Source organism: Diceros bicornis, chromosome 18, assembly GCF_020826845.1.
Source record: "Diceros bicornis minor isolate mBicDic1 chromosome 18, mDicBic1.mat.cur, whole genome shotgun sequence".
NCBI lineage: Eukaryota > Metazoa > Chordata > Mammalia > Perissodactyla > Rhinocerotidae > Diceros > Diceros bicornis.
In genome coordinates, this window is record NC_080757.1 from 19,047,220 (window position 1) to 19,059,490 (window position 12,271).

Below are 12,271 nucleotides of genomic sequence, written 5' to 3' on the forward strand. Positions count from 1 at the left end.
GATTTAGCTATAATGTAACTATACTAGAAAAATTTAGCTCTCTCAAATCAACTATGATTAAATTATAATTTAAAATTAAATCAATATTTTAGTGTTTACATTAGAATGCTTATGCAAATATTCATAGTTGGTCATTGTGGTGTATGACGATTATGATTCCTTTCTTATTTTTATTTTTATTAAAGTTAATAATTACCTTGTTAGCTTAGTTTTCTTTGTACACATTATTAACTCTTCTCACACCATCTAAAAGCTTCTAGTGCAATTTTCCTAAAGGTTATTCACATCAGGTGATCTGTCACTTCCACATCATTTCTTGGAGACCTCCGATCTCCCTCAATCTAGGCTAGTTGCTCTCCAGGCCTGCTGCACAGCTATCATCCTGGGACCTTCTTTGTTGTCTCCTTGGTGTTCCCTTTGCCTTTCTCTTGAGTTGGATCTTATGTCTTTCTCCCTCTTAATTTACTTTCTTCTTTTGGTGGAGCACGTTCACCAGCAGAGGGCATGGTTATGACAACCCTCAATATGGCTGTGTCATGAGTCATAGTGTTCCACTGTGGAGGGGTTGCCCTCTATATCTGAAGCACAGTTGTCATCCTGGGATCTCCCTTCATCATCATTCTGGAGATTCCCTTCCCTTCTTTCCTGTGTCAGATTCCTGTTTCATGTATTCATTTCCTTTTTCTTAATTTATATCCTCATTTTGGTAGAGGACAACTTCTAATAGCTTGTGGAGAAAAGATAAATGAGGTAAACTTTTTGAGAGTTTTCATATCTGAAAGTGCCTGATTCTATTTTTAGATAGAATGATAGTTTGGCTGGTTATAGAATTCTAGGTTGGAAATAATTTTCTTTGAGAATTTTGAAGTCATTGCTCCATTGTCTTCTTGCTTCAAGTGTCTCTTTTGAGAAGTCTAAAGTCATTCTGATACCTGATCTTCTTATGAAACTTTCTTTTTCTTTTTAAAATAGGTCAACTCTTTGTCTCTAAGAATGTAAAATGTGACAATAATATGCCTGGGAATGGGTCTATTTTTAACAGTTATGCTGGACATTCAGTGGGCTCTGTCGATCTATAAGAGCACATCTGCCAATTCTGAGACGTTTTGTTGACTAATTTCATTGATGTTTTCTTCTCCTCTATTTTTCTGTTTTCTCATTTTGGATTATTTGGTTTAGGGGATTGCAGTCTCTCTAATTTTCTTATCTGTTCTTTCATATTTTTTGTCTTTTTATTTTTGCGTTAGTATCTTGGGAATTTCCTCAATTTTCTCCTGAGTTTTTCATTTCTAACATCATGTGTTTTGTTCTCTGATTGCTCTTTTTCTAATAGCATCCTGTTCTTGTTTCATGAATGCAATATCTTCTTTTATCTCTCTGATAACATTAATGATAGGAATTTTTTGAAATTTTATTTTTCCTGCATAGTTTCTTTTCTTCTGAGGGGGTTTTCCCCATGTTTATTCAATTTAGTCTCTATCATCAATATTAGAGGCTTTTCGCAGATGCTAGTAATCTATGGTCATTTGGTTATGATTAAGAGTGGGGAAACAAAGCACAAATCAGATGCTCTGAGTCAACTGTGAGCTTCACTGTGGTGACCTGGATTGGTTATTTGTTTGGAAACTGTAAGTGTCTCTATCTTTAGATCTTTCCTCTTTGGCTGCTCAGATTCCTCAGAAAAGACTCTTCTAATCCTCTGACTAGAGGATATAGATTTCACTTCTAGCATTCTGGGAGGAAAGGGATGGAGGTCTCGGCTTTCACCATGTATATATATTTAGTATATGTAATACATAATCACAGCTTTCAGTGTAGTCCTCAACTGTGCCAATTGACTTTCCCCCATGCAAAGACCTTCTACTATTCTTTCTTTTAAGAATATTGCTTTGTACAGTTAATGTTTGTTTTGATTTATCCACTTGCTTACAACTCCTTCTTCCACCCCAAACCTGCTTTCAGGATCACTTATCCTAAATTGGACTTATTGTGAATCTGGTGATTTGTGTCCTTCTGAATCCTGGAAATTCGTCAGCCAATATCTTTTCAAAAATTGTCTCTTTCCATTCTCTTTAGACTCTCCTCCCAGAATCCAGATTAGACCTATGTTAGACTTCATATTTTATTCTAAGCTCTAGGTTTCTTAACCTCTATTTTATTTTCCCCATTTTATTTGCGTCTGTGCTGAATTCTGAGTATTTCTTTAGTTCTATCTTCTAGTTCACTAATTGTCTCTTCATCTGTATCTCACCAACAGAGAGGAATATTTAGCCAGTCCTCTGAATTTGGTTTGCTTTTATAAAAAAGCAAAACAAAACAAATGTATGTATTTATTTGAGATAAGTAGGAGAGAATAGAGGCGGAGGAGAATATATGGCTAAAGGAATTTTTTAAAAGATGGGATCTACTTAGCTTGCCAAAATGCTGACAGGAAGGACCCAGAGGAAAGAGAGAGAGTTAGTTCAGACATTGTATCATTCTTCCATGTGGAGTAGGTATTATCCACTAACATCTGTTGGATCATCTGTTGTTAGTCAAGGATCTTATGTTGTTCAGAGCATCCACTTTAGAAGATTTAATCGGACAGAGGTTTATTAATAGATACCAAGTGGCTCAAAGAATCTCTGGGAGGACCAGAGAATTGAACACGGAAGTTAAACCACCAGCCCAAAGCAGCTGGGAATAACATAAGCAGGAAAAATGTCTGACCATGTGACAGGATTTTCCAGCAGAAACACTACTACTGCCACAGTTCACTGCCTAATCCCTAAATCACTAAAGTTTGGACTCTGGAACCTCATTTCTAACTATCCCCAAAATAACAGGATAGCTGCACCACTGTGCTTTACAGAGTTTCCAAACTCCCAGCCTGTGGTCCCTAGCTCACATTGCTCTCCTGTGGGTGCCTGTGCTTGAGGGGGACTAGGTCATTGCAGCTGCATGGGAGTCTAGAAAATGCAGACTCTTCTGGCCTCTAAAACACAGGAAGGCAAGCTAGAAATGGGTTGGGATGGTGCTGAGTGAACCTGTCTACAGCATCTGCCATACATGTAGATTTATATCTAGTGATAAGAGAAGCAGATTATATTTCCATCCATGGAGTCAAAGTCTAGTGGTGGTACCAACAGCAGGGTCCATGTCCAGCAGTGTCCAGGTCACAGTGGTGACCTCCTGTGTCCCAACCAGACAGTTCTTGGGCAAGCCTTGGCTGTGGTTCCTGATTATTTTCCAGTCTTCCAGTCAATTCTGTGAATTACTCAATGACTTTTTAGAGCATTCAATATCTATTGCTGCCAACAGAACCCAGACTCATACCAACATCAATCCTACTTTTTACCCAATAATTTAACCTAAATTACTATCTATCTGTAAAGTAAGAATTCAAAAGAGAGGCTGGGAGTAGTGGGCATTTGTGTCTTTGCCTGTCTAGCTTCCACTCCTCTCCTTTTGATTTCTTTTGAGGAACCTCTCTTTCCTCATTCAGTCCATGCAATGGGGTGGGGTAATCTCCACTCCACAGAGCTGGGGGTGGGCCAATGACTCAGGCCCGGCCAATCAAAACATTCCCTCCTCCTCGTCAGGTGATTTGTTCACAGCATAGGACTCAAGCCAAGCCAGTAAGACTTACTCCTAGAACAGTCAATTCTCATTATTTGTAGTCATTATGTTCTATAAAGTTGCCAGGAACACTGAATTAGCTAATACTCAACTATTGCTTCTAGGGAACATAAAAGATTAGGTTCCTGTGAGTCTCTGGTCACAACATCTTCATCAACCAATCAATACATAACCTTGTTTTATATGTGTTTCTGTTTAGACACGTATTTAACATATTATTGAATCATTAACATTGAAGTCACAGCCAAGAGCTCTATAACTCATGCCAGAAGGAGGCTTACCTACCACACATATTTTCTCCTTAAGGCACATTAGCAGCCTGCTCGTGCTTAGGAACACCAGACAGCACTCCAGGACTACCCTTGGGGGGCTATTTAAAATAGTTAAATCACCAAGAAAAAGCACGAAAATGCCGAAAACGTGGTACTAAGTAGACCGCAAAAAGGACCCTTGTTCACAGTATGAGCTGAAACAAGAAGGCAGACCATCGCCTTGTTTGACCTCAGCTGGAAGTAAGTTCATTGGATGACTCAAATTTTTTGCCACTCTGCACGTGTCTACAAATGACCCCCAAAGTGTGGTGAAAGTGCCTGGTATTTATTTTGGGATTACAAATGAATTTTAGTGACTAGGCAAATTCACAAGCACGTAATCCACGAATAAGGAGGACTGAACATACTTTTGTTGGAACCATTGGAAAGAGGAGCCCTATTTCTGCTGGGGGCTAAGAAGGCAGGATCTAAGGTGGGAGCTGCTGCTAGCATGTATAAAAAGCCTACATGAATGAAACTAGCTCAGAGGAAAGCAGAACTGAGGTGGAGAGATACTGGGTCATGAAGATGTCTGTTGAGCCTCTGGATCAAGTCGTGCCTGAAGCATGCTACTTCTAAATTTTACTGTGTGAAGAACCAATAACTCTTCACTTTGCTTAAAACAAAACAAAACAAAAGGCAACCAACAGCAAGGTCTTAAAAAGGGTGTGAAAGACCAGAACATGACCCCTTACTTGTTACAGGGACACAAATTATCAAAATATTAAAACTATTTGCAGCTTCTTCCCCTCTCCTCATGCCCCTGAAGGACTGCCTTATCAGTATTTTTCTTCCTTTCCTCCTCTGGCCTTATTGTGAAAACCAGAGGAATCAATGAGGAGAGAACCAAGGAGGGGAAATGGGGGAGTTTTGTAGAAATGGTGTGAGATTGGCTGCGGGAGAGAGAAAGAAAATAAGATTGGAATGGTAGAAAAGAGGGAGGAGGAGAAAAGAAAAGACCTTGAGTGGGTGACAGTTGTCACAGAGAATGGGGGAGGAGGGATTTGGGAGGGAGAAATGGAGAAACATCAGGGCAGCTGCAAGGTACAGAGTAATGGGGGAAAGGGGATGAAAAATTTTTCCTTGGGATAAAATATCCATACAGAAAAGTAGCATAAGTGTATAGCTTGATGAATTTCCTCGGAAGGAACACACAGGTGAAAGCAGCACACAGATCAAGAAATGGAACATTTATGGTGACTGAAAAACAATAATGTACAACAAAAATTGCACAATAAAGAAAGACAGAAAAAAGAAAGAAATGGAACATTAACAGCCCCCTTGAAGCTCCCCTGGAACTGCCTCCCAGTTACTACCTCCCACCATCACCCTTCCAAGAGTAACCACTGTCCTAATAGTTTATGCAAAATGGATTTGTTTTGCCAGTTCTTTGTAGATTATATAAGTGGACCCACACAGTATGTATGCATTTGTCTCTGATTTCTTTCACTCAACGTCGTGTTTTTGAGATTAACCCATAGTCACGTGTAGCTGTAGTTTATTCATCCTTGCTGCTTAATATTCGCTTGTGTGAATACCCACAATTTCTCTGTTCTGCTGCTGGTGGACATCTGTTTCCAGATATTTGGCTGCCTTGGTCAAGACTTGATATTTTCTTTTAACTGTTCAGGTATGTAGTAATACTGCACTGTGACTCAATTTGCACTTCCCTGGTGACAAGTGAAGTTGTGCAATTTTTCATATGCTTATTGGCCATTTGAATATTCTCTTATGTGAAATGTCTGTTCAAGTCTTTTGCCCATTTTTAAAATCAGGTTGTCTATCGTTTTTTACTGATTTTTAGGTGTTCTTTGTATATCCTCAATATGAGTCCTTTGCCAGATAAATGTATTGCAGATATCTTCTACTCTATTGCAGATATCTTCTACTCTATTGCAGATATCTTCTACTTTCTAGGGCTTGCATTCCCAGTCTTTTAAGGGTGTCTTTTGATGAACAGAAGTTTTAATTTTTAATGTAGTGTAACTTATAAATTCTTTCCTTTATAGTTAGTGCTTTTTGTGTCCTGTCGAAAAAAATTTTTGCCTACTCTAAGGTTACTAAGGCATTCTCCTATGTTTTCTTCTAAAAAGCTTTTTTTTTGTTTTACCATTTACAACCCATCTAGAATTTAATTCTGTGTAAGGTGTAATGTAAGGGTTAATATTCTTTTTTTCCATATGGATTTCCAAGTGACTCAGCACTTTTATTAAAAAGACCATCTTGGGAATGGAGATTTTAAGAGATATTACCATGGCTTCTGAAGCAGATTTTTGGAAAATGTAAATAAATATTAGAATTACTTTTAACACTTTTGTTGCAATAAAGCCCTAATCCCAGAATGTATTTTGTTACATTCTCTATTTCTAGGTGGAATACTAAATAAATGTTTTAAAAATTTGGGCTTATGTCTCACTGATAGAATTATGATTAAAATAATTGAGCCTCAGAAATTGAGAATGCATTCACTAGATATTTCCTGAGTCCCAACACCTTTTACAGTGGGCAGACAGGAGGTTATAAGGAACTCAGGGTAGAGGATGGGGAGACAATTGTAGGGATAGACTGAGCCCAAGTAAGGTGGACCCTGGGGTTAGAAACATGCTTTGATGCCCCCTCAATTGCCTTCCTTCTCTGGGATGCTCTGCCCGTAGCTGTCTCTGTAGGAACATGATTTGGTCAGTTTAACACTATTGATTAAGATCTTGCTACCCCTACTCAGTGCCAGGCACTTGTTGGACCCTTTACTTCATTATTTAAATCCTTCTAATAATCCTGAGAGTTTATTTTTGTCCCCATTTTGTACATGAGGAAATAGACTCAAAGAGCTTAATTGACTTGCCCAAAGTCACAAAGCTTGTAGATGCCTTAAAATGATATCATTCTCCCCTCTCCTACATCTTTCTCTCAGCAACTGATATGACAACCAGACAGAAAATCAGCAAGGATATAGAAGAACTAAAAAACACCATCAACTAACAGGATCCAATCGACATTCACAGAACACTGTCCAATAACAGCAGAATACACATTCTTTTCAAGAGCCCATGGAACATATAAGTCATAAAAACATGAGTCATAAAAACAAACTTTAACACACTTAAAAGAATTTAAATCATGTAGAGTGCGTTCTCTGACCACAATGGATTCAAACCACAAATTAATAACAGAAAGATAACAGGAAAATCTCCAAACACTTGAAAACTAAACAACACACTTTTAAATGACCCATGTTTCAGAGGCATCTCAAAGTAAATTTAAAAAATACATTGAACTGAATGAAAACAAGGCACATTACAACATATTAAAATTTGTGGGACACAGCTAACATAGTGCTGAAAGGGAAATTTACAGGACTAAGTGCTTACATTAGTAAAGAAGAAAAGTCTCAAATGAATAAGCAAAGGTCCTACCTCAAGAACCTAGGAAAAAAAGGAGCAAAAAAACCCAAAGCAAGCAGAAGGAAGGAAATAATAAAGAAAATAAAGAGCAGAAATGAATGAAATTGAAAACGGAAAACTGAAAAATAGAGAAAGTCAATGGGGAAAAAAAGCTGGTTCTTTGAAAAGATCAATAAAATCGACAAACTTCCAGCAAGACTGACAAAGAAAAAGGAGAGATCACATCTTTGCCTATCAAGAATGAAGCAGGGAATATCACTACAGACCCTGCAGACATCAAAAGGATAATAAGTGAACACTATGAACAACTCTACACACATAAATTCAACTACTTAGATGAAATGGACCAATTCCTCAAAAATCGCTAACTACTATCATTCACCTGATATGAAAAAGAAAATTTACATAACCCCATAACTGTAAGGAAATTGATTTTGTAACTTAAAAATTCCCCCAAAAGAATCTACAGGCCCAGATGGTTTCACTGGAGAATTCTGCCAAATATACAAAGAAGAATTAACACCAATTCTACAAAATCTTTTCCAGAAAATAGGAAAGGAGGGAACACTTCCAATTCATTTTATGAAGCTAATATTACTCTGATACCAAAAACCAGCCAAAAACTGCAGCCAAAAAGTAAAAACTGTAGACTAATATTCCTCAGGAATATAGATTTAAAGACCCTTAACAAAATTATAGCAAATAAAATTCAGCAATATACAAAAAGAATTATACACCATGACTAAATGGACTTACTCTAGGCATGCAAGGCTATTTCAATATTTGAAAATTAAACAACTTAATCCACCATATTAACAGGCTAAAGAAGAAAAATCACATGATGACATCAATTGATACAGAAAAAGCATTTTGACAAAATTCAACATCATGATGAAAACTCTCAGAAAGATAGGAATAGAGAGGCAATTCCTCACCTTGATAAAGAGCATCTACAAGGGCCGGCCCCGTGGCGTAGCGGTTAAGTGCATGCGCTCCGCTGCTGGTGGCTCGGGTTCGGATCCCGGGCGCACACTGACGCACCGCTTGTCAGGCCATGCTGAGGCCGCGTCCCACATAAAAAGTGGAGGAAGATCAGCATGGATGTTAGCTCAGGGCCAGTCTTCCCCAGCAAAAAGAGGATGATCGGCATGGATGTTAGCTCAGGGCTGATCTTCCTCACACACACACACAAAAAGAGCATCTACAAAAGTCTATAGCTAACATCATACTTACCGGTGAAAGATTGAATGCTTTCCTCCTAAGATTGGGAACAAGGCCAAGACTGTCCACTTTCACCATTTTTATTCAATGTAGTACTGGAAGTCAAGGCAAGACAAGGAGATAGAAGGCATGCAGATCAGAAAGAAAGAAGTAAAACTGTCCCTATTTGCAGATGACATGATTGCCTGTGTAGAAATTCCCAAGGGATTAACAAAAAAAAAAAAGAAAGAAAGAAAGAAAAGAAAAAGAAAGTTCTAGAACTAATAATGGGTTTAGCAACATCTCAGGATATAAGATAAACATACAAAAATCAAGTGTATCCCTATATACTAGCAATGAATACATGGACACTGAAATTAAAAATACAATACCATTTACAATCACTCAAAAAAAAGAAAGAAATACTTAGGTATAAGTTTAACAAAACCTATACATCACTTGAATGCTGAAAACTATAAAATGCTGATGAAGAAAATCTAAATAAATGAAGAGACATATGGTGTTTATATATTGGAAGACTCAACATAGTAAAGATATCAATTCTTCCCCAAATTAACAAACAGATTTAGTACAACCTCTATCAAAATCATAGCAAGAGTTTTTGTAGATATACACAACTTTATTCTAAAATGTATGTGGAAAGGCAAAGGAACTAGAATAGCTAAAAACAATTCGGAAAAGAAAAATAAAGTGGCAGGAACAAGTCTACCCAATATAATATAGTAACAGTAATCAAGACGGTGTGGTATTGGTGGAGGGACAGACCCATAGATCAATGGAACAGAATAGAGAACCTAAAAATAGACCCACCCAAATATGCCCAACTGATTTTTGATAAAGGAGCAAAAGTAATTCCATGGAGGAAGGATAGCCTTTTCAACAAATAGGCCTGGAGCAATTGGATATCCATAAGGAAAAAAAACAGACTTCAACCTAAACCTCACATCTTATACAAATATTAACTCAAAATGGATCATGGACTCAAAGAGAAAATGAAAAATGATGCAACTTTTAGAAAAAAAAGTGGGAGAAAATCTTCAGATCTAGGGCTAGGCAGAGTTCTTTGACTTGACACCAAAAGTACACCCATAAAAGCAAAAATTGATAACTTGGACTTCACCAAAATGAAAAACTTTTGATCTGTGAAAGACCCCTGTTAAGAGGATGAAAGATACGCTACAGACTGAGAAAAAATTATTTGCAAATCACATATCCAAAAAAGGACTAATATCTAGAACATATAAAGAACTCTTGAAACTGTATGTTAAAAAAAAATCTAATTGGAAGGTAGGCAAAAGATATGAAGATAAATCTCTCACTAAAGAGAATATACAGACAGAAAATAATCACACAAAAAGATGTTTGACATCATTAGCCATTAGGAAAATATAAATTGAGACCACAATGAGATATTACTACACACCTATAAGAATGGCAAGATTAAAAAATAGTGACAACACCAAATGCTGGTGATGAAGAAGAGAAATTAGATCATTTGTACATTGCTAGTGGGAGTGTAAGATGGTACAGCCACTCTGGAAAACAGTTTGGCTGTTTCTTAAAATCTACATACAATTACCACACAATCCAGCAATTGTGCTCCTGAACATATATTCCAGAAAGATGAAAACATTCACCCAAAAACCTGCACATGAATGTTCATAGCAGCCTTATGTGTAATTGCCCCAAACTGGAAATAACACAGATGTTCTTCAATGGATGACTGGTTAAACAAACTGTGGTACATCCATACGATGAAGTACTATTCAACATTAAAAAGGACAAACTATTGATACATAGAACAACTTGGATAAATCTGCAGAGAATTATGCTAAATGAAAAACAACCAATCCCAAAAGGCTATATATACTGTATGGTTCCATTTATGTAATATTCTTTAAACGACAAAATTACAGAAATGGAGAACAGATTAGTGACTGCCAGGGGTTAAGGATGTGGACTGGGGGTGGGAGGGAGAGGGATGTGGCTATAAAAGGGCAACATGAGGGATTCCTGCAGTGTAGGAAATGCCTTGTATCTTGACTGTATCAATGTCAATGTCCTGGTTGTGATATTGTATTATAGTTTTTCAAGATGTTACCACTGGTGGAAACTGTGTTAAGGGTACACGGGATCTCGGTTTTTTTTGTGAGGAAGATTTGCCCTGAGCTAACATCTGTGCCAGTCTTCCTCTATTTTGTATGTGGGATGTCTCCACAGCATGGCTGAGGAGTGGAGTAGGTTTGTGCCCAGGATCCAAACCCGTGAACCTGGGCTGCTGCAGTGCGCAGTGCGCAGAACTTGAACCACTCAGCCACGGGGCCGGCCCTCTCTGTTTTATTTCTTACATCTGCATGTGAATCTACAATGATCTTAAAATAGAAAGTTTAACTAAAAAATTAAATCCTTCTCTACAGATTGCAAGGGTTTGCATGACAGAGGGAAGTAAAAATGATTCATTTAGAGACTTTGTTGTTAATATTCTTCTACACACACACACACCCACGAAGGACTCCATTGATAAAACATTCTGGTCAATGAACACTTAATTAATGACCATTTTCAGTGAGAATTTCCAACCAAAAAGCCTTTAAGTCTCAGAGGAATGACTCTCTCATGGTAGAATTTCTGGCACAAGACCAGTACAGTGGGTGCCGCTATTTTGTCAGGGAGCCTCCCACAGCCCCTAACCCCCACTTGTTGTTAATGCTGTCCCGGCTTCTTGCTAGCTGTGGGTCTCTGGGCCTGCCCCATCTGTACAATGAGGATGTCCACAGGTCTCAGTGAGATAACATTGCTACGTTTTTAATACAGTGACTTCTCTTTCTCTTCCTCCTGTTCCTCCTCCTCCTCCTGCTCCTTCTTTTTTCTTCTTTTCTTTGAGAATGAGGTATAGCCCATCTTCCAGGAACACCTATTACATGCGGGCTGAAAATGGCAGGTGGTGGATCGAAGGCTGATGGGATCCGGAGAAGAAATGCCGGCAGTCAAGTCTGGAGGGGGTGAGAGGTCTCGTGTGGTCAAGGAAGCCCCGGAAATGGGGTGTATGTGCTGAGAAGGAAGTTCCCAGTAGAGAGGCACTTCAGGTGTCGACAGGCTAACATTTCAACAGTGTGTACCTTTCTCCCCGGTGTAAAGCCCCCAGAGCCAAGAGGGCTGGTCTCTCCGAGGGTCACTGTCACTGTGGTCTGACATTTGCAACATTCCAGTAAAGTCCTGGTGTCATGCACTTCTACTCTTTTCAATGTAGATGACTTAGATCGTGGCTTGCTAGATGTAATTTTTCGTTCACACCTTTATAGGACTTGTCATTACATAAATTAACCCATTGAAAAAAGTCTTTCATCTTGACAATTATTTGTTTGGAAAATACACTTGCCTACTCTGCTGGGCTCACCTCCAAGATGTAGGGCGATGTCCCTATCTGCAGGTTGGGAACTTTTTCTCTGAGACTGGAGACAGTCATACCAGGCATGGCCAACAGGAAGCAAGCAAGAGCAGCTTGGGCAGGGTCTAGAGAGAAAGTCCATTAGGAGCAGGACCCAAGGAGAAAAGGAAGAAGGAGGCAGCTAAGGCTCCCAGTCACCAGAGAGCAGGGGAACCTCCCAGGCCACGGAGATTGGAATTAGTCTTGCTGCTGAAGCCTGGTCCCTGGCGTTACCTGTGGGGTGATGAGCACTGAGCCCATGCAAACTCCATAAGTCCTAGCCTGTCCCTTGG